Source organism: Spinacia oleracea, chromosome 6 (genome assembly GCF_020520425.1).
Source record: "Spinacia oleracea cultivar Varoflay chromosome 6, BTI_SOV_V1, whole genome shotgun sequence".
NCBI classification, from domain to species: Eukaryota; Viridiplantae; Streptophyta; class Magnoliopsida; order Caryophyllales; family Amaranthaceae; genus Spinacia; species Spinacia oleracea.
In genome coordinates, this window is record NC_079492.1 from 77,616,869 (window position 1) to 77,641,185 (window position 24,317).

At 38.3% G+C, this 24,317-nt stretch overlaps 1 long non-coding RNA gene across 1 annotated transcript; it reads right to left on the minus strand.

Annotated features, from left to right (window-relative positions):
* Positions 1 to 3,769: 3,769 nt before the first annotated feature.
* On the minus strand, positions 3,770 to 6,270 carry LOC110777903 (uncharacterized). The gene is made up of 4 exons (XR_002530608.2): positions 5,997 to 6,270; positions 5,728 to 5,815; positions 4,414 to 4,500; positions 3,770 to 4,284 (listed from the first exon to the last, which is right to left on the minus strand). It is a non-coding gene; the product is annotated as an uncharacterized lncRNA (long non-coding RNA).
* Between the last annotated feature and the right edge of the window lie 18,047 nt (positions 6,271 to 24,317).

A 24,317-nucleotide genomic window follows, 5' to 3' on the forward strand; every position in this document is an offset into this window, starting at 1 on the left:
CTGTGTCCTTGCACTTGGCAGTGTGTGCAAAAATAGCTAGAACCTGTTCTTCCATATCTGTTTGTGTTTCCAGTTTGAAAACCACCACCAGTCTGCTGTGTTTTGAATGTTTTGTTGTTGTTGTTGTTATTCCAATGATCTCCTCCAAAACGTCTCTTTTCAGCTGCAAAGGCCAGTGTCTCTACTTGTTTGTTAGAGTGTGAGATTTCTTTGTGTCTTTCTTCTTGAGCAAACAGTCTGTATGCCTCAGATACTTTAGGCAAAGTAGGCACCATCAACACATTTCCTCTGATAGTAGCAAACTGATCATTAAGCTTCATCATAAATTGCATCACCATCCTCTCCTGTTGCCTCAGAAAAAACTTCTTAGTGACATTACAAGTGCAGTTGTTACATGTGCAATATGGCATAGGATTAGCTTCCTCAATTGCATCCCAAACAGATTTAATTTCAGTGAAAAACTCTGAAATATTCTTATCTCCTTGAGTGATCTCAGCTAGCTTTTGTTCAAGAGAATAAATCTGTGCCAAAGATGCAAAACCAAACCTGTCTTCTAAATCAGTCCACACATCTCTGGCTGATTTCAGAAACATCACACTCTTAGCAATCCTATCATCCAGATTACCTAGAATTAAAGAACACACCAAATCATTGCACCTTTCCCAAGCCTTACTCTCCATTGAACCAGGATCAGGCTTGATGTAGCTTCCATCAATGAAACCAATCTTATTCTTTGCTGACAATGCCAGCAGCATTGACCTCTTCCAGCTAGCAAATCCTTCACCATTAAACTTGAATGTAACCAACTGAGTTGAATTTGCGTCTGATGGATGAATATAGTAGATACTTGCAGGATCTTGATTAGGAGGTAATACAGAATTTCGTCTTGAGGTTTCTGCACTTGAATCAAAATCTTCAGCAGCCATTTTTAGAAGTAACTCTTGGATTAAGAATCAGAAGATCAGGAACATAGAAAGAAATTTGGAGTTTAAACTTCGAAGTTGCTATTAACACCAGAAAATCAGTGCAACAAATTGTAGAATCAGGAAGAACATAAAGCAATTTTTTTGAAGAAATCAGAAAGAATTTTGCGGAATTTCAGAAAAAATGAGCCAAGAATCTTTGATTCTGCTCTGATACCATGACAAAATCTGGAAAGAGAAACAACAGGAAGAAAGAATTTTATGCTTTTTCTTAATTGATGAAAAACTGAATAATGATTATTACAATGGTGCTTGCCTTTTATAGCTTAAACTAATTCTAGAAGCTACTAAAACTGTTACAACTAACTCCTAGAAATAAGGGAGCTACAATAACAGAATATGCCAGCATGGCAGCTCATGTGCATTACTTGTTTTGCACGAAATGATCTTATGCTCAAAGCTGAGTTAATGCAATGCTCATAAGCTTAACACGTCGTAAAGCAAAGAAGGGCACAGTAAGTAAGCCGGCGAAGAGGAGGAAGGCGGCGACGCAATGTCTAAAGGTTGTTTAGATGGAGGAAGGGAGATTGATGAAGGGGAGAGTGAGACGGTATCAAAATAACTGTTGTGTGAATGGAGGAGAATAAAGGGTTGGTGGAAGATGAAGACCCGTGAAATAGTCATTGAAGATAGAGAGAAATTAAACATGGTGGATAGCAGAAGAATACAAGAAGACCTACGCCCTTCAATTACATTTCTAATACAAGTTGTATATGTATAAAAAGAAGTATACATGTATTTAATGAGGAAAATAAATTATATGTCTATATTCCGGCAAAAATTTTAATTTCTGGTGGAAATTGGTCGGGTATGTTCATTGCACATTACACTAAACATTAGGGGTTGGTTTGCTTCAATTAAAACGTATAGGGCTAATTTGCACATTAGACCATAGTTATGGGGCTAATTTTCCACATTCACCTTTTTTTTTTGGACATGAAAATTTACTACCTTATCTTACCCTACCATATTTACAATTTTTCACTCACTTTGTCTTACTTTATTCATTTTTTTTCTTATACTTACCCACTTTTTTACATATTTATCTTACTTTATCCATATTTTATTATATCCCACAAACTTTTCTACTTTTTTTCTTAATATCTGTGCAAATAGTAAATGTAAAGATCTTTATGAAACGGAGGTAGTATATCGTTTATACTTAAAGAACAAGTAATCCTTAAAAAACATATAGTACATGAACATACAGTTCAAATCCAAAAAACATATAAATAAAATAGTTTACTTGTACGAATATATTGACATCTTTTTCATTATTTATCATATACTCAATGAGTTTTTATCTGAGTGCTCTATGCATCCCAATGTATAATTCCATTTACAGAGTGAGACATATGTGAAGCCAACTTATTGCCAGATATTGCAATAACCTCTAAATATTAAAAATTTCATTTGAAAAAGGTTACCTTGTAACTTTATTCGGTTTTTTAGTTTATCTAAATTGAGGAAGTATTTTCCCGTCTCTGATATGTTTTTGTAAAAACATATCAGACTAAATATGGTGTTCATAAGTTGAAAAATGGTATTCATATGTTCAAAAATGGTATTCAGAAAATCAAAAATGGTACTCAGAAATTCAGAAATGGTGTTCATTTCTCAAATATGGTACTCAAAAATTTCAAAATAATGGTGAAATTACCGCCTAACACTCGAATATGTGTTTGGAAATACATCTCTGAGATGGGTCTCTCCGCCCTCATCTAAATTGACGTTTTGAACTATTCACGTACATCATGTTGATCTTATTTTTGTACCTAATTCAAGATAAAGAAATGATACAAATTTTATGGGTTGCATCTGAATATCATATGACCTAGTGATAAAGGTTTGACATTATAACCTGAATGGCCTGGGTAAAATCAATCCCCATAAGGGCTATGCTGGTTATTGGGTGGGTTGGGCGGGTCGGGGCGGGTCAATGCGGGTCATTTAATAGGAAAATACAAGCGGGTCAAGAATAGGATCATGGTCATAAGAATCAGCGGGTCAGGAACAGTATCAGGGTCATAAGAGTCGGGGTCATAGCAAAAAGCTAATAAGTTCAATAGAGGGTGTTTTAGACAAATTCCACCTAGGGTCGAATTCGTCGGAGGGAGAGGGTGCTAACAATCCGAATGAACAAGATAATATAAAGATGATGGGAACAAAGGTGGAAAACTCTTACGGAAAGGGGGAGAGGGGTATTATATTATTATGAAGTGTGAATGACCTACATAAAATGAGCCTACAATTCCTATTTATACACCACTCATTGACTTGAATCATAAAACAACCATTTACTCAAGGAGTTTACTGGATGTAACTCCCATATCAATCAATGCTTGTAACTGTCCCTAAATTTTAGCCTTGCTTTCAGTGTTTGTAATCACCCGTTGATTTCAGCTTTGCATTCAATGTTGTTTTGATGGTTTCCATATGACCCTTTGAAATGGTCCACCTTGCCACGTCATGAGGAGGGTATTTTTCCGCTCGAACAATTGTCCCCAAACCCATTTTCGAATTCTTCCGAGAAGCTCAAAGGAGAGAATGGGTTTAATCACTAGTAGAAAAAAGGTCATTTGCAGCGCGCGTAAAAGGGACTTTTTGTGCGTTGTAATTGTGAGGGATGCAAATAATATTCTTTTATTCCCAGCGAACAAAAACGTTGCAAAAAGTCATTATTTGCAGCTCGCCAAGATAGCGCGCGCTACGAAATGTCCCTTATTTACAACCTTTTGATGTATGTATGCGTTGTAAATAGACGTTTTACGAGATAAAATTTTGACACTACTTGCAGGGTTTCTAAACAGAGTGCGCTGCAAATAGTCCATTTATTTTTCAAAAAAAAATTAAATTACAGCAATTACAACGAATTGGTATTAACATCTATAATATTATCACCTAGAACCCGTATTATACATATTTACATTATCCTCAAACAAAATTAATATTAACCGCTTACACTACAAAACACCTTTTTATTCTCAACATATCATCACAATCATTTCTAAAAGTAAAATCTCAATGTTGAAAATTCATGAAGTCGACGTTGATAGCGGGCCAAATGCACCTGCACCTCCACTCTTCGTTGAAAGATGCAATACATCCTCTGCCAAGTAACCAGAAGATGATGTGTTTGCTTGGACATAAGCAACTCCACAGGGGCAGTTGATTTCTGAAGGATCATAGCTTCTGCTGTTTTGACAGTAAGGGCTGACTAAAGATGATCATTAAAGGTACATAGTAAAAAACATACATGCTGACTAAAGATGTTGCAAGTTGGAGGCTTGCCTTCCAAAACCTTCATAAAGAACAATACAATATCAGATAAATACATGGATCAAAAGCAACATTGCTTTCATTTCTAATAGAAATTCTACAGAAAGAAAACAACTACTTGAGAAACTTTAAAACATGAACTACGATAAACCTCACGAGTTTGCAGCTCAAGCTCTTCCATTGCAGCAGCACCGGCACCACTAGCTACCTGATATGTACTTACAACCATGCCCGTAACCTAAAAATGTACAGGACATGTTGAGGGATTATATTTCATAAAAGTAAAGCAGAGAAGAAAAATGCAAATGGGAAGTGCATAACTAGAAAATTAACTAGACATGTGGTTACACAGATGTCCAGGAAGTCAAGATCTAAAGCTCAATTTAGTTGAAAGCTACGAGAAGTTGCAACCCGTCAAACTAATTGCTACATTATTCAAGCGAAACTGCTAAATACAGAAAAAAAAAATACAGAAACACAGTCAGTCTGCTAAGCTCTTTCAGTATTTTAATATACTTTTCCAAGTATCACACCTTTCTCCAATATTGCAAAAAGAAGTTACATGCTGATTAGCATGCCACATTGCCACTAACTTAGGCCACCTAATACAAGAATTTACAGCATCAAAATGAAATGGAGATGTTTCCCATCCAAACAGCTAAACCAAACAAAAATGCATATATGAGGCTTATTACTCATTACTTTATTAGTGTTCATTTATATTTACATTTCATATCATTTCATTTAAGTATTAAGAAGGCTATATAAGCCAAAGGTGTAATTGTTCGACATTCAGAAATTATCAATACAAACCCCTTTTTCATTTCTCTCTCTGAAATCTCCCTTGCAATTAGTATATGAACTATGAAGTATATATTTAAGCTTATTTATCAAGATTTATCTTCTTTCTTAATTGGATAATCTCCTTAATATTCATAATGTAATCTCCATTCTGTATTTGAGAATCCATTTAAGTAGTTAACTGAAATTACAATCAGACCTTCGGATTGTAACAGTATTTTAGTTCATTAACTTTTATAACCACACCAGTGGCCACTCAGTCTAGCCCAGATGCCTAATTCAAGCCGAGCCATCAACAGCCGAACTGGTCTCGCGACTCTAGCTTGGGGATCAAAGAAGTATATGGTTACAGTTCATTTTCAGGCATGCATCGGCCCATCTCAGTTCAATGAACTTTAAAAAAAAGTGAAAACACAATTGTACTGTAGCCGACCCATTTAAGGCTAGGCCAAATCAGGCCTGGCTAAGTAACTAAACAGAGTTAGGTCACATGGGGCATGATACGGCGTATATGCACATTACCATCCCTTTAAATATGCCCTTTTACCAAATAGGTGGTAAAGGCTCGAGCGCATACAAGAAAATTTTAGGCTTGGAACATCTCAGCAAAAGCCATTCATCTTGTACAGAAGAAAGTGCAAATTTGAGTTAACAAGAAGCATACCCTAATATACCCAGGATTAATAAGTTGCGACTGACATCTTCATCTGAGAAGCTGATGGCATATGCTGTAAGAACATCGACAAATTAGCCTGAAAAAATTGCAAGGTCACATTAACCGGAAACCCATAAAATGAATGACAAGCTGATATTAATCCTAATATCCTTTCATAGCTTGAAAAATTTAGGAAGAATTACAGAGAGAGAAAGGTTATGCCTCCTCAACATTTCTCTGCCCAACCTTTCACATCTATTAACATCAGAAAAACTCACCATTCCTAAATAACTTCCAATGAGTAGTCTTCTTCTTCCTTGCTTATCAATCAAGTAAAACGCAGAAAGAGCCCCTAAATTTGAAATTAAAAGTGCAAATCAGTGAAAAAAGTTACAAAAAGCAATTCATGGGTAAGAACTCACTACGGTGTAAAAAAAGTCCATTTCGGCTTTAAAATATGAACTTTGTACCAAGAAGTCAATTTACTATTCAACTGCAAGTTAAGAATATAAAACAAACTTGCTTAATATAAAATACTCTACATATTATTTTTCAGCTAGATATGAATTGAAGCAAAGAGCATATTATACACGTTTCTGCACCTGCAAAGTTGGTGAGACCAACTGATATGTGTGTTTTATGTAGAGTTTTTACCCCCGTCCCTTAGTACTTTTTGATCTCAAATGAGCTATTCGGAGCGATTTTTAGTACTAATGTGCTCCTTGTAGTGTGTTTGTAGTTTCAGGTTCATCATTGTAGGAATTAGTATATTTTTGTGCATTTCCTACTCATTTGAATCAATAAAAGATATTATGTACTTTCAAGAGCACAAACATTAAGTTTGAAGAGTTTTGAAGCAAAGCGAATAACGAAGGAAGTACAAAAATGACTATAGTCCACTATTTTAAGCATAACTCAAGTTCTACAACTCCAAATGATGTAATTCCAATTGGGTTGGATTACAGACTTCAATATCTTTCCAACAAGTGGTCACTCGCCTAATTCCGACGAATAACGAAGGAGATATGACGTTTTGAAGATAGAGAATCGTGCAGTTTCAACACGCGCCCGATCCGGATCGGGCGGTCATTCTGGGCGCTGTTCTGGGCATTTTGCAACCGCCCGATCGGGCGGAATTTCGCCCGATCGGGCCGACTATCGAGCACATCGCCCAATCGGGCAAAGCGTCGCCCGATCGGGCCACGCCAACCTCCAGCGTATTTCGCGAGATTTTATTTCCGATTTTGGGCTCTATTTTGGGCAAACTATAAATACTAGCCCCTTATATTTTTAGTGACATCTATTATTCTAGTTTTCAATACTTAGTTTATTTCTAGTTTGCCCTCCAATTATTCAAATACTTAGTTTTTAATTTCAAGTAAAGATCCAAGCTTTATTATTTTATTTGTTCTTCAATTCGGTATTATTTCCTACCTTAATTTATTTTGTTGCTTTAATCATGTTTTCCGTTATGCTAATTGCTTTGTTATTTATTATCATGAGTGAGTAGTTTAATTTCTAGGGTTTAGGGGATCCATGAATGCATGATTGGGATTATATGTGGACTTGATTATTGATTGATTGATTATAATTTCTATAGCTTATTATTATTGCTCGTCGATTCTGTTCGGCCGGATATTTTGATTTGAGTTTGATTCACCTTGGATTATGCGCCGAGAGGTATAAATCTGATGTTTTTGGTCTGTGGCTATTAGATAGGAATTATTTCTAGTACGTAGCGAGAGCCCGCTAGTTGTTCTATCCTAAGGAATTCATAAGATTCGAGAGATGCATGTTTTCCTAATTATGATTGTTCATTGATTGTTATTGTCCGTTGTCCAATCCCGCTCTGCATTTATGGTGAACCGTTGCCCTAGATTCCTTTAATATTGTTATTTTCCGATTTGATTATTTGCTTTAGTTTAATATACAAACCAATCCAACTCTTTGTTACCAGTAGTCTAGATTAGTTAATTAATAGTAGAAAGAACATTGTTTCCCTGTGGATACGATCCCTGCTTCCCTTACTATATTTTTAGTTGGTGAACGTTAGGTTTATCTTTGATAGGAGTGCGATTTAGCCTGTCAAATTTTGGCGCCGTTGCCGGGGAAACGGTTTAATTTTCTGCTACTAATTTTATGATCTAGATTATTTTCTTGAGTCTCATAGAACTTCCTGTTCTTTGAGACCATGTATATATTTTATTTTCTTTAGTTAATTTTTTTTATTATTTTTTTTTAAATTTTTTTAAATTTTTTTTTCCCCTGAAAAAAATGGATTATTTTTCTTTCCCTCAATTCTTAAATGAGCCTTTTTGGGTGTATTTCGATAGGCTAAATGATTTTATTGGTTACCACAATTTTAATCTTTGGGATTCTTGTGGTTTTGCTTATGGTGGTTTAAATGAGTATACAAGGAATGTGATAGAAAGTAGATTTAATGGTGATTTTCGAGCCTTGTCTTTGGATGATATGTGGGATTACTATATGTGGTTTGCAAGGGATTTGTATGAGCGTGAAATGGCGATTCATGTTACATGTGCTAATCCAAATTATGAGCATAATCTACATGTTTCTACCCCCTCTCCCTTGAATGCTTGTTATAATGAGGTGCATTCTAATGTTTATGATAATCATGTATATTCTAACGACTTATCTAACCCTTGCATGGATATCAATGTTTTGCCTCATGATTCCACTATTGCTTCTCCCGTGTATTATTGTGAACCCTTGCTCAATCCTGTTCAACCCGAATCAGAAAGCAGAGATAGCTTCTTAGAGGAATTAAGAAGATTAAACTCTGAGATTGAGATTCAGTGTACTAGATCTCAAGAGGCTACTAATGAGATTATTAAAGCTAGTAAGGCTACTCTTGAGAGATTTAGAAAAGTTCAAGAAATTATTGAAAATAATGATTCGAGTTGTGTTGGGGATGGGGGTCAACTGAGTGAACCCATAGGCAACCAAGAGTGGGAGGAGCTTATAACAGAGGCTGAGGATGAGTGGGAGGATGATGATTTGACTGTTGGATCAATGGATGAAGGATTTGTTGAAACTGAAAAGCCATATGTCATAGAGCAAGTCCATGAGGAAGTTGAAGTTGATAAAACCCTTGTTGTTGTGTCAACCCCTACCCCTCATATTCCAAGTCCAAGAAGGGTTATTCTTAGCCCCGTTTACACCGTCTCACTCCCCTTCTCTTTCCCCATAAAACCTTTACTTGAGGATCTTCCTCCTCCCCATGAAAATCAAAATCCCAATGACCCAATAGAGTATGTTCCTCTTTGTGAGTCTTTCGCAGGTACTTACAATACTTACAAAGAAGAGGTGGATGCTTTGCAGAGAGCTCTATATGGTGAAGAGCCTATCCACCATGAATTCCAAAACACAGAGAGAGCTATTTCATTGATCATTGAGGTTGAAGAATCAATAGTCCGTAAAAACAACTTCCATAAGGAGAGTATGCTTACTTTCTCTTTTCCTTCCTTTTCTTATTCTTCTTTTATTGTTGTTTTTTCTTTTTGTTCTTCTTCCTTTAGGCATCCTACTCCTTACTGGCATAGAGTTCATTCGGACTTTATGCAAATGTTGTTGTTGATTATCGTGCATGTCTTGTTGCACGAAAGTTGTGCGAGTGCGCATGACAAGCTTCTGCGCTCTTTCGTTGGTTATTTACTAACCAATCTCTTTGCGGGGGGCACGATTTGATGATGCTGAGACACGAAAGGCCGAAAGCTCGTTGAACGGTGGGCACCGTATTCATGATCGGGGTCGTGGTCTGTCACTTCCCGCGCCACATAGCTCATCCAAGGCAATTGATTCGACACCAGATGGCACCATCTTTGGTGCCCCCATTCGATGAGTTGTCGTGGCTCTTATCCTCTTCCTTTCGTTGTCTGTACATAAACTAAGATTGTGTAATGGGGACATTGCATCAATCTAATAGGGGATGAGTATTTCACTATCCATTTATTGCTTTTCGTAGTGTATTTTTCGCTTTTGTTTGTGTGTTTTAGTATAATTTTTGAGCAAGTGTGTGTTTCATTGTAGTTTTTGGTGTTAGAGAGGTGAGAAGAGGGTATTTTACGGTTTGGACGTTTAATGCTGTGCAGGTCTAAGGCTCCAAGTTCGAAAAAGTTGAATTCAAGCTGAAACGGAGTAGTCTGCGTTTTGCCCGATCCGGATCGGGCGAGGAGCGCCCGATCGGGCACGTGTCGATTCAAGGAAAATGTTGGAAAATCGCCCGAACGGGCGACGGTTGCCCGATCCACACAAAAGGCGAGTGAAATGCCCGATCGGGCGGTTGATGATGACGTCGTAGAAAGGTCAAGGAAGGATTCTGGGCTGAGAAAAATCAATAAAACAAGGCATTGAATTTCGCCCGATCCGGATCGGGCGAGGTGCGCCCGATCGGGCGCGCACAGATTCAACAGAAAGGTTCGAAATTCGCCCGATCGGGCGATCTGCTGCCCGATCGGGCGATTTGCGAATCAGCGACAAATAAGCCACGGTTTGCTCACTTTCCTCATGATACCCCTTGAGCCAATGAGGACATTGTCTGATTTAGCTTGGGGGGGGGGGGTGTTTCACTCACTTGTACATATTAGGTATGTTTTTCCTTTTATTTTTGCATTTACTTATTTTTGTGTGTTTATTTTGGTGTGTTTAATGCTTTCTAGAGTAGTTTATTGCTTTGAAAAAAAAAAAAAAATACAAAAATACGTTCCGATGAATACAATATCATGCTTCCCTGTGCCCCTTGAACGAAAATTGTTTTGATTCTTGGTATTTGATGATGGGCAATGTAGATGTGTTAGCCATGATTTGATATTCGATTGCTTTGATGCCTTAACATGAGTCAACTCCGACTAACTATTTGTGGACTTGGTGCTTGACTAGTTGATTTGGTTAGGATGCGTGATAGCTTCCTGGTGTGTCATTGATTTTGAGTATTGATTTGCAACTATTAGTAGTGTTTTATGACTCATATACATGCACATTGTGGAGGACGAAGGCATTTTTCTATTTAGGTAGCCTTCAGATGAAATTAGATACATTTGTCCCCTCCTTTTTTACCAATGTTGTTGCTTGTGCCCTTTTATTCGGTGACTAGACATATTACAAGCCCATGAAAAACCCCATTGGTTACTATTCCCAAGCCTAGCTTGGGGGAGCTAATAGTAGTGAGGTGAGGGAGTTGTAATGTGCTACATTTTGAGCACAAAGTAGGTATTGAAAAAGGAGTTCGTCTTATCATGTTTGTTGTTGAAAATGAGTTGAAAATGAAAAGAGATGAAAGAACAAAACAAATGTGAAGGTTTCTAAAAAGAAAGAAAAAAAGAGAGATTGAAAAGGAAAAGAAAGAGAAAAATCTATTACTCTCATAAAAAAGTTCAAAGTGTTGTTTCAATCAAGTTCTGCAAATTCATATCCTTATGAGTGATTGGTTACAATTGTGAAAAAAATGCAAGAAAGTATGGTGTTGGCTATTTGTTGTTTTGTCATGTGTTGAGTGGGAGATTATGGTCATTATGTTGATTGATCACGGTTGTTTTTAGGATTTATGCTCCCCAAAGCCAAGGCTTTAAAGCTCACATTATACCCAAATTTACCGCATCCTTACCTAAGCCTAACATTACAAGCTTTGAAGACCTTCCGACCTTTGTGCATAGAGTCGTACTTATGTGAAAATAGTTGTTTATCAATGCAAGTTATGACATGACACATTTCAAGTCGACTACTAGGTTGAGTGTATGTTTTTCTAGACACACGAGTGTTGTGAGTTTGGGAGGGCATTGTTCACTTATATGTTGGGAGGAGAGCGAACGGGTACATCTTTTACCCGCCACATAAATGAGTGATGAGTGTGTGAGCACTAGTCTTGAATTCCATTGTGCACTTGTGGTTCGCTTTGCGTGACGATTGTTAGGGAGGATTTGTGGTTGGGTGGATTTGATTGGTTGACATTGATGCATGCTCGTTAGATTTTGCCTTGAATTATGTTTTTCATTTTGAAATATGGTGGGGGTGAAGTTGGTCTTGTATTCATCGATGATTTTCTTGCTTAGGGACAAGCAAGGATCTAGCTTGGGGGAGTTTGATATGTGTGTTTTATGTAGAGTTTTTACCCCCGTCCCTTAGTACTTTTTGATCTCAAATGAGCTATTCGGAGCGATTTTTAGTACTAATGTGCTCCTTGTAGTGTGTTTGTAGTTTCAGGTTCATCATTGTAGGAATTAGTATATTTTTGTGCATTTCCTACTCATTTGAATCAATAAAAGAGATTATGTACTTTCGAGAGCACAAACATTAAGTTTGAAGAGTTTTGAAGCAAAGCGAATAACGAAGGAAGTAAAAAAATAACTATAGTCCACTATTTTAAGCATAACTCAAGTTCTACAACTCCAAATGATGTAATTCCAAATGGGTTGGATTATAGACTTCAATATCTTTCCAACAAGTGGTCACTCGCCTAATTCCGACGAATAACGAAGGAGATATGACGTTTTGAAGATAGAGAATCGTGCAGTTTCAACACGCGCCCGATCTGGCGGGCTTCGCCCGATCCGGATCGGGCGGTCATTCTGGGCGCTGTTCTGGGCATTTTGCAACCGCCCGATCGGGCGGAATTTCGCCCGATCGGGCCGACTATCGAGCACATCGCCCGATCGGGCAAAGCGTCGCCCGATCGGGCCACGCCAACCTCCAGCGTATTTCGCGAGATTTTATTTCCGATTTTGGGCTCTATTTTGGGCAAACTATAAATACTAGCCCCTTATATTTTTAGTGACATCTATTATTCTAGTTTTCAATACTTAGTTTATTTCTAGTTTTCTCTCCAATTATTCAAATACTTAGTTTTTAATTTCAAGTAAAGATCCAAGCTTTATTATTTTATTTGTTCTTCAATTCGGTATTATTTACTACCTTAATTTATTTTGTTGCTTTAATCATGTTTTCCATTATGCTAATTGCTTTGTTATTTATTATCATGAGTGAGTAGTTTAATTTCTAGGGTTTAGGGGATCCATGAATGCATGATTGGGATTATATGTGGACTTGATTATTGATTGATTGATTATAATTTCTATAGCTTATTATTATTGTTCGTCGATTCTGTTCGGCCGGATATTTTGATTTGAGTTTGATTAACCTTGGATTATGCGCCGAGAGGTATGAATCTGATGTTTTTGGTCTGTGGCTATTAGATAGGAATTATTTCTAGTAAGTAGCGAGAGCCCGCTAGTTGTTCTATCCTAAGGAATTCATAAGATTCGAGAGATGCATGTTTTCCTAGTTATGATTATTAATTAATTGTTATTGTCCGTTGTCCAATCCCGGTCTGCATTTATGGTGAACCGCTGCCCTAGATTCCCTTAATATTGTTATATTCCAGTTTGATTATTTGCCTTAGCTTAATATACAAACCAATCCAATTCTTTGTTACCAGTAGTCTAGATTAGTTAATTAATAATAGAAAGAACATTGTTTCCCTGTGGATACGATCCCTGCTTCCCTTGCTATATTTTTAGTTGGTGAACGTTAGGTTTATCTTTGATAGGAGTGCGATTTAGCCTGTCACCAACATATAGACTTGCTAAAGCAGCATTTGTAATCCCAACATCTTAAAAGGCCAGAGATAAAAAAATACAGGACGCCATTTATTCCCGCAAATTGTTGCAGCAAAAAAGAGCACCTCCTATAAATGCCACTGCAGCAGTTAACAATAGCGTATCAGACTATGGCGAAATTCTATTTATCGGTCCTCATCTCTGAGAAAAGAAGTTGAGAGCATAGAAAGTGACAAGAATTAGGACCTTCCTATTCATAGATAAAGATGCAAAATAGCTAAATCAAATTCAAATACATTAATAAAGTAATGACTATGTGTTAAGCCTCATATGAATTTTAATTGCACGTAACGACCCTACCTCAACCTGCGCGAAGTGACAAATACAACCAAAATCTTCAACTAGTCGAGGATAACCTATGGTTTTATCCTCCACAAGACCCTCCCATTAAAAAACATAGGTCCTGAAAGCCCGATGCTCAGTTATCCCACTTCTGAAATAAGGGGCTCATACTGTATAGCCCCACATTACGAAGAGAAAAAATATGCAGCTTGGTCACTTTTAGAAAGCATAAATTTCATATTTGTATATACATGATAGCAGAAAATTTATACTCTGTATATCCAGTTCAACGTCATCAGCAAATTACAGTTGGCACAGATCACATATACATACAACATTCTGTTCAAGAAAATGATACACAGATAATTATATTTGGCACTGATGGTACTCAATTACTCATTATGTTCTCCTGTTTTTGGAGCAAGAGATGTCAACAAGAAAAGGGGATTCCAAATCATCAATTTCTTTGCAAACTACCTATCAGAGATTGATAAAAACCATTTGAACGGAACTTGACAATAAAAATAAGAAACAAATCTCAGAGAACCAAAAGAACGAAAGAACCCAATTGCACGGGTAAAAGAAAATCTCATCGCAAATGATTTGAATATACAAAAATCAAACAAATAAGAATTGTGTGAATTCCAAATAACCAGACAGAATTTGGCCCTAAAATCAACAAAATCAAACGAAATAACTTTAAAAACCTAAAAAATAAACCCTAAATGATTAGTTGCTCAATTGATAAAACCCCAAAATTGTAAATCAAATAAACAAGTCAAACGAAGAACAACAAATCAAACCTAAAAATAATCATATCAAAGAAACATAATAAATTAATAAAAATCAAAGAATAACTAAGGGAGTTTAGGCATCGAATCCCTACGCAATTACGAAGAAATGGTAGAACATTGAGCATAGAAAAAGACCGACGTCTTTCTCTCTCTTCCGCCCTCTGTTTCTCTCTATGACCGGGGTGGAAAGACTTGATACAAAACCGAAGAAGATGATTCCATTAAATATTTAGAGGAAGATGTCAATGAGAGATTCAGGGAGGGAGGAAGATGTCAATGAGAGATTCAGGGACTGAGGAAGAAGAATGCAACCTAGGGTTTGAGAGAGAGAGAGTTGCGAAACAGACGTAGAGTTCGAGAGGTTGATTGAGAAGATGGGCTTTTTTTTAGATCTTAAAAGGGATTACAATGCACAACACGCGAATTGAAGTGCGTGAGGTGTAACTAAGTGACATTTCGCAGCGTGGAGAGGCACAACGCAAGCTGTGAATAAGTTTTTGATTTTTCTTTTCTCTTTTTCGCAGCGTTCGCCGGTAAAAGTACACTAATACTAATTCATTAATGTCTGACCCGCGTTGACCAAAGAGATTTTGCAACTTCTATTTATTAACTGATTGTAAATAAGGGGTTGCAAATGAAGTTTTTTCTACTAGTGAATCTTCAAAAAGGAAGGAAAATAACTTCCCGACTTCTTACTAACCGGCAAGATGTAATGATGAAAATAAGAATGCCAACCGATCCTGAGAAAATGACAACATTAACAGGTACACGATTAGCGTTAATATGTAATTTAAAATAAATAAGTAGAAGATATGGGGTGACGAGAGTGAGTCGTCCATGGTTGGAGTTTTCATAGGGGTTGGTAGGTCGTCCCTCTAGAGGTTGACGAGCTGAAGTCGTCGGTTGATGTTGTAACTCTGAATGACGACATGGAGGTGTTGTCCGCTGAAAATGTAGAGTTGAAGGCGTTGCTGGACAAGGCCAAGAAGAAAAATTGGGAGTGTGCCGGTTATTACATGTAGAAGACCAGGTCCGACTTGATGAAGGAATTCTTGGATGGGAAGCATAATGGTTGGACCCCTCAAGTTGATATCAACGAATTTCGTCGAGCATTCCCTGATGAGTATGTCGCCCCTGATCTCGACGATGACGATGACAATGCTGAGGTAGGCGCAACAGCCACAAGTCCCAACACCAACGCCGAGACGATACCAGGTGATGGTGAACAAACAAAGAATGCCGACTTCGATGTTCAGCATGAGCCTAATGAAGGATGTTTTTTTGGGTGGCAAGCAGGATGGTTGGCCCCCTCAAGCTGATATCAACAACTTTCGTCGAGCATTCCCTGATGAGTATGTCCCCCCTGGTGTCGAGGATGATGATGACTGAAGGAAATAATGCTCTTGGTCCAAGTATGCATTTAATGATAAGTCTAATAAATGCGGTTCAGTATTAATTAAGAAGTTAATAATTCAGTGAGATTAAGTGCGCTAAATGCCTAGCTAGAGGCCGCTTCAGTTCAAGTGAAATTAATGATATTAATCCACAACTTACTCTTGACTGAACCCGTAGGGTCACACAAATAGTACGTAAACGGATCAAGTATTTTAATGGCATTAAATACTCCATCTATGGATATTCGGAATCGACGGATCTTGGTTTTAGTGGGAGCTGAGATCGTCAAAGGCAAGCAAGTGAATACTCCGGAAACGATGATATTGCCGGAAACGGAAATATGGATCGTATTGAAAATATAAATATTATCCAAGTCGTAAATGTTGCCGGAAACAGAAACATGGTACGTATCGGAAAATATTATTGGAAATGGAAATATTGTCGGAATCGGAAATATTGCCGGAAACGGAAATATTGTCAGAATCGGAAATATTATCGAAATCGGAAAATAATTCCGGAAACGGAAATATTAAATATTTGTTCGAAACGGAAATTAATTTCGGAATCGGAAATATTAAATATTGTTCGTATCGGAAATGAATTCAAGAGTCGAGAATTTAATCGGAAGCGTATCGTACGAATTAGCATCGGACGAGGCCTGCCAGACGAAGGCCCAGCACGAAGCCGGGCCATCGCCCAGCAAGCCAAAGCGCAACAAACACACGCCAGCCACGCCAGGCCCAGCGCAAGGCCAGGCCCAACAAAGGCCAAGGCGCGCGCGCGCGGGCTGATGCTCGTGGGCTGCGAGCAGCGCCAACTCGTGTGGGCCGCAAGGCCTGCGCGGGTTTGTGCGATGCTCGTGCTCGTGCAACGCTTGTGTTTCAACACAAATCCTAAAGCTAATGGAATTTGTTCTATGATTAAATCCTAATCCTAATAAAGATAGAATTTGTTTAATAGAGTTTAAACAAGATTCTATTTAAATAAATTAGTATCCTAATAGGATTCCAAGTCCTTTTCCATAACTCTATAAATAGGTGCCTAGGGTCACATATTTAGATCGAGAATTGAAGTATTCAAAGGTAAGATTTTCGAGCAAAAATTCAGTCACATCATTGCCTACAATAGCCGAAAATTCTAAGTACCTTAAGGGCCATTCTAGTTGGTCAAGCTTAAGGCGGATCCGGACGTGCTGTGGACTATCTACGGAGGGACGACACTTGGAGTCCTAAAGACTTGTTCTTGTTCGGTTCGGGCGCAACTAGGGAGGGCACGCTACAAAGTGTATGCATCTGAATTATGCTAAATGATAATTTGTTAATAATATGTTTCCTGGCTTTATGGTTTTTCTGCATGATTTATGTTTATTCATATGTATCATAACCTAACAATGACGATGTTGAGGAAGGCGCAACTTCCACAAGTCTCAACACCAACGTCGAGACGGCACCAGGTGATGGTGAACAAGTAGAGAATGCTGACTTCGATGTTTAGCATGAGCTTAATGAAGGATTTCTTTTTTCCTTTTTTCTTTTTTTTTTGTTTTTTTTTCTTTTTTTTTGGTATTTTTGTTGGTTTGTGGACATGTATATTTGGGTTTGGTATTTTTGGTTGTTGGGTTTGCAAGTTGTGGACTCTTGACCCTGCTGTTGCGACGACTTCAACCCGCAACTGTCTCATTTTGTACTTGTATGTGAAAAATAGATGTCCGTTATGTAAATGAAATGTAAGATGTAAATGTAATATGTAAACGTAAGATGTAAGATGTAAGATGTAATTCGTATTCTGTAGATGTAAATTGTAAAGTCTAAATTGTAACGTTGCAAATGTAGGTGTAACTTTATAATTGTAATTGTAAAATGTTTCCCAGGCATTTTGTATTGGCCAATGTTTCCAGGAATTTTGTATTGGCCAACGTTTCCCAGGAACTTTGTATTGGCCAACGTTTCCTAGGAATTTTGTATTGCCAACTTTGTCTCAACCGTCATCCCACTTTACGTACTGCGCTCTTCTTGTAGTCTTGTACCAAATTCTCTATTGAAGTAGTTTGGCAGGATTTGTGTAATGTATGTATAAGCCTTAAAGTTATTCCAGGATGGATCGTCAAGATTTTTTGTTCTGCAAGACGAGCTAGAGGCGTCAAAGTTGACTGTTGGGTGTGCCAACGACCCTCCGATGCTTATGTCAATAATGGTAAGAAAATGGACATATAAGAAAAGAGAGGATCGAGTTGTTGAGTTACTTAGCTGGTTTGGGAATCTTCTAGTGTGGGTCTTATCCTCTGCGTAGTGATTGCGACGGGTCTGTGTTGTCCCCCGTCTCAAAGTCGTTGGTTGACTCGGAATGTAGTGACCTGTTCATCTCTGCATGTAGGGTGGTTGCAAAAAACAAAACATAAATGTACACAATGAATTAGAGACTAGAAATGATACAACTTTAAGTGTGTTGCATTCCAGCTTCTCGGTATTGGTTTTCCAGCTTTGTTTGTCGGTTCGTATGCTTCGTGACCCGTTCGTCTTTCGACATGATATGGGCCTTCCCATGCTGGTGCTAATTTACCATGTCGCAGATCTTTCGGCAATTGTTGGGGAAGACTTTTCGTAGCACCCAGTCACCTTGTTGGGAGTTCTTCACTCGTACATTCTGCAGTTTGTTGGTATGACACCATTTTGACCTTGGCCGTTTCTCTAAGTTCGTCGACCGTGTCGATGTCCTGAGCCAACTCCGAGTTGTTCCTATCTTCCGTCATGAGTCCGTACTGTGCTATTGGGATCTCGACTTCGGGTGGGATCACGGCTTCACACCCAAACACTAATGAAAATGGAGTGTGATTGGTAACCGTTTTGGGTGTCTCCCTGATGTGGGAGTTTGTTGATTGACTTGTGGATGGTTGTTGCCTGATTAGCAGGGTTTCTTTTGTGATGGCTGGATGCATGAGGTGGAAAATAGGAACTGTGGTTAGTTTGGTCGGGTTGATGTTGGAGCCCAGGTTTGCTAGTGCGTCGACTTGGGTATTTTGGTCTCTTGGGATTCGTTGTAGGTTGCATGAGTCAAATTTTTGACAAGTGCTTTAGCTATCTCAAGATAGGCTTGCATCTTGGAGTCCTTTGCTGCATAAGAACGGTTAATTTTGACTAATAATCAACAATGAATCATAGCGTACCTCGATTTGTCGAATGTGCATGTCGTGTGCCAACGTCAATCCCAAGATCAGAACTTCGTTCTCTGCTTTGTTGTTGGTGACGTTAAACTCGCAGCAGATAGATTTTACTGTCATGTCCCCTTGTGGCGACTTTAGCACAATCCTAGCCATGTCCCCCGTATGTTGGAGGATCCGCCAGTGAATAGTTTCCATGTTGGTGGGATAGTGTCGCCGGACAACATGTTGACCTCTTGATCAGCTTCTTGTTGCATACTTCAGCTGAAGTCAGCCACAAAATCTGCAAGAGCCTGGGATTTGATTGTTGTCCATGGTTCGCACCTAATGTTGTAACATCCTAGCTGGATAGTCCATTTAGACATCCTGACAGACAACTCGGGCTTCCTCATGATTGACTTCATGGGATAGTTAGTGCGCACAATTAATAGGATGACATTCAAAATAAAGACGCAATTTAGTAGATGCTACCATTAACGCTACACTAGTAGAAAAAACATTTGGTGCAGCCCCCTTATTGAAGGGGGCATAGAGAAATACGCTTCAACAAACAATCGGTCAACGCGGGTCAAATATTATAAAGGATTGTTGAAGCGAACATTTTTGTTGTTCGCTTCAATAGCAATTGTTGAAGGGGGCATTAAATGTTCGCTTCAACAAATAATCCTCGCATATACTCCAATTTTAACTTCTCTCTCCTCCTCATTTCTTCGGTTAGCCTGAAAGATTAATTTCTCTCTCTTCTCTCCCCTCTCCTCTCTCCCGGTTCAAAACCCCTCAAACCATCCGCCCCTTTCCCTTTCCATGGAAGGTCTATATTCTCTCCCTCTCCCTCATTCTCTATAATTTCAAAGAAGTGTCTTCATAAACGCCCTCGATTTCGTTTTCTTTCTCTCTCCTCTTTCAACTTTTTTTCTTCGGGTTAGATCTAGATATTTCAAGCGAAAACGAGGGAGTGCATTTCAATCCACATCGGTCAAGCTGGTATCCAGGTCGAAAATTCTTGCTGGTAGCTTTACTGTCTCGAGCATGGTATTCAGGTATAACCTCTCTTCTTCTCTAAAGATCTATCGTTTCTGCTTTCTTTTTTCTTAATTTTATGCTGATATTGCGAAAAATTGATGTTATGGGTGTTGAATTCGTTCAGTTTGATCAGTTGATTGTTCATGATGAATATCGTTGCCCCATTTCTAAAGAAATTATGAAGGACCCTGTTATTTTATCTACTGGCCATGTTTGATTCCTATCTGGATTTTTCTTTAAATTTCATGGGTTTTTGTTTAACTTTTCTGGGTTTCGATTGAATTTTTCTGTTAATTTTGAATTATTGTTCTTGGGGAATAGAGATTGGTTATTTTATTTTAATTAATTTTCCGGATAATATCAATGTATGAATTTTTGTGGGTTCGTTTTCAATTTTTCGCTGGAGTGTCTGTTTGGCATTTTCTTGAATACTACATGAACTATTCGTGTTTGGTGAACTGAAATTTTCTATTAGGTTTTGTATTCTTAATTATGAGTATTGATTGTTTTTTTTTGTGAAGAATGCTTATATAAATTTGAGAACTTGTAAATAAAATTTGGTATTGTTAGCATGAATTCTTATTAGTGTGCCCTTGAATTGTGTTTTGCTACCTCATTGAACGCCTGTTTGTTTGAGTATTTCATTCTAGTATGAGAATTTCCTTGAGGTTATGCAGTTATCTAGAATTTTAGATCTAATACTGTTGTTATGTACTAGAGTCCATTCAATGTTTTTGGCTGTTGAGCTCATATATGTCGAATTGACAGTCCTTTTATCCTCTTTATTTCCTGTATAACGTTAATGAACTGGTTGAATTCTTTATAAGCCTTACTAAAGTAGTTGAATTTGATTGACACTTACTTATTACTTTTACTGGATGCTATTCTTATTGGTAATGTTGTGTGCACTACATGTAGCTGTAGATATGTTGGTTATGATTTGTATAATGCTGCTTTCAACTGTCACCCATAAAGCAGATTGGTGCTTTTGTACCTGCTCTGTGTCGGAAGGTGACTAGATTAGAACAATCCTCAACGCCATTGTCCTCGTTAGATGAATCAACTCTCACGTAGAAGCCTGCTAGAAGGCACAACTATGAATATAATCAATCGTACTCGTTACAATATTGTACATTGTACGGGTATGAGAAATTAGGTTTTCTATGTGTATGTGTAGCTTCTTTTTCAGTTCTAATTAATTGGACAGTACAAGGTAAATACAATTCTTTTGTCTCGGTGGCATATCTCTAGATGTATTTATAATGTAATAGTCTAGTTCTCCTTATATTAATCAAGCTTTAGATAAGGAAACAAGACTACCATCATAGAAAAATTATAAAATTGTATCAAAAATTGTTAAACACTAGTAGCAGGACATTGATGAGCAGTTACGCTAATTAGTTGCTGATAATTCCTAGATCCACTTAGGGCAGGGAGGGGTCAGTAATTAAATGTGCTTAGGTCTAGTTATAACTTAAGTAATATCTCAAAATCTGGCTTCCAAGCAAATAGTGTTTTTAATACAGATGCCTGCTTCAGGACATCAATAGTTTTATCTATTTGAACTATGTTGCCTTATAATCCTTTTATAGCTATTTAATTCATTATTCCTACTGGTTTTGCAGGAGGCATTGGATATCTATAAGAAACTCCCGCCCAAACATTACAATACTAGCTGGGTTCTTTCCCAGGTATAATCTAATTTCCTTATTTCATTCTGCCCAGCAGTATGAGCTATCTTTCTTTTTTGCTAAGAACATGGAAAATACTTTTTCTTTCCGTAATTTTTGACAATTCATCTGATGATAAGTGCTAAAGGTCTTATATGTTTGTACTCATTGTAGTCTTGTAGAGGCGCTCTTTGTTTATCTTGTAATGTAAACCTAGTGGAGACTAGTTGGCGGATAGCCATTACTATTTACTCTAGCATTTAGAATGAAATTATCTGTTTCTAGTGGATCAGCATGTAATGGCATCATTTTAACTCTTTCAGACCACCTGGCAAAGCTTTGCGTTTTATTGTTATTGTTCACTAGATGATGTCTTGCTTTTTTTTTTGCAGGTGTGTAATGGATGGTAGATTAATTAGTTGGAAGACAGGAAAGCATATGTCGTCAATTTGTTTAGTTTAGATTTGCTTACAGTACTTTGATTTATTTCACTTTGTAAGATAGTATTTTGTATAATGTAATAGTATACAAACTCATATCTCTTGTACTCCTTATTTGAATAATAATAACGAGACGTGTTTAGTATTTCTAGTTTTTTGCCTCCCAAAAATATTTTGTTCGCACTAATCAAGACCCAAATCATAAGAAATAAAAAGTAAATCATACAAAAATGCAATTTTCTAGCCATCTATTGAGGCGGGCAAAGGTTATGCAACGTCTCAATAGGGCCCTCATACAGGTCTGTTGAGGGGGGCATTTAAGAAGTGAGCCTCAACAGAGGAGGCTGTTGAGGCGGGCTTCTGTAAAGCCCCCCACAACAGGTCCTTATTTTTCGCTTATCTGTAGAGGTTGTTGAGGCGGGCTTTTGAAAGCCCCCCACAACAGATCACCTGTTGAGGCGAACAAAGCCCGCCTCAATAGATCACTGAGCTGTTGAAGCTACGTCTGTCGCAGCGGGCCTTGTTCGCCTCAATAAACCCAAAATGCCCCCCTCAACAGGTATTTTTTCCACTAGTGCTAGTACAAGTTTTTCAAGATGTGAGTACCTTGTTTCGGTGCTAAGTAACGACTTACTAATGTAGAAGACTGGTAGTTTCTTACTGTCTTCATCTTGTGCAAGGACTACGCTGATTGTCGGCTCTGTGAGTGCAAGATACAACTGCAGCTCCTCCTTCTCCCTAGGTTACGAGAATCATGGTGGCTCAAAGAGGTACTGTTGTAGTGTGACATCGTGTTGTTCGGTCCAGTTGAACTTCTCGTTCTTCCTTTGTGGTTTATTATGTTTAAGATGGTAGGCTATTGCCTATGTGGTTACATCTTTTGACGTTCTCCAGTTTCGTGTATGTCGTGTTCCACTTTCTTGGAATGAGTTTTCCGTCTCTGTCTGCTGTGCTTTTGTTGATCTTGACAAGTTTCTTGATGTAATACAAGCTGGCGTTGTCGTCGTTGATAATGTCGTCAATCATCATTGACAAAGTCGTCGGGCGTCATTGACAGTGTCCGCGGACGTCATCAACATTATACTATCTCGTCCCCTTGTGGCAACTTCAAGAAAGTATTTGAGTTGGAGTTAGCCACAAATATGATGTCGTATGCCAATATCTGATGTCGGGTATTTGTAACGCCATGATGAAGTGTCCCTATGTCCTTGTCATTCTGGCTGTGTCGTTCTCATGGTCTTTGACGTCTTGTGTCGTTGTTAGTGAACCACACTGTCATGATCGTCTTTTAAAACTTTCTTTTGCAGAGACGTCACTAGTTAGTGTTGAGCCAACACTGCCTCGACATGGAGTTGGCATCAGGAGACGACTTATGGGTGTCGCAACATTAACCCTTCTAACGACATCATTGGTTTGGGATCTGTGACGACAAACAATAACAATATGGTCTTTTGCATATCTCGTTTGCTTAGTCATTTGAAAAGGCGAACCTGTTCACAAAAACACTAAGGTGAGTTGTTAAAATAACATGACTAAGAGTGGAGGCTAACTCTATTATCCGTCGAGGAGCATCGTTGTCTATTAAGAATCTCCAAGCGTCGATGTCTCGTGACTTAAAGTGGTGTTTCCAAGTTTTCCTTCATTTCCGGTATGTCGCTCAGTTGGTCGATGATGATGTCATGACTGTCACCTGCCATAAATTCAATGGAACGAAGCAAAACAGTTAGTTAAATTTGATAGTAGGGGAATCCATTACCCATTTTCTATCTCTTCAAGGATTGACGTCTTCATGAAGACGATCTAGTCAGCCTGCATAGATATGACACCACTTCACGAACTTGTCATCTCTGGATTGTTCGACGTCACTCCACGCTCAGATGCCGAACCGTACTTTGATGACACAATCTCGACACATCTCTATCGACGCGCGCTCCAACATTGACTCGTAATCTGATGATGACATTGTCTCGTCACGTCTTCCATCAACGTACACATGCTGCCACTAACCCATACTTTGATAACGACACGGTCTCAGCACATCTTTTGATGACGACACTCTCTGACGACGAGGTGGGTTCGTCAAGGGTTCGTACTCATGTTAGGGAGTGGTGGTGATGGAGGTTGCTGATCTGATCTGCGATTGCAGGGCTTCATTCTCTTTTGGAGGAGGCTGTTGTGTTGCTCCATGGCCTTAAGACGGAGAGTCA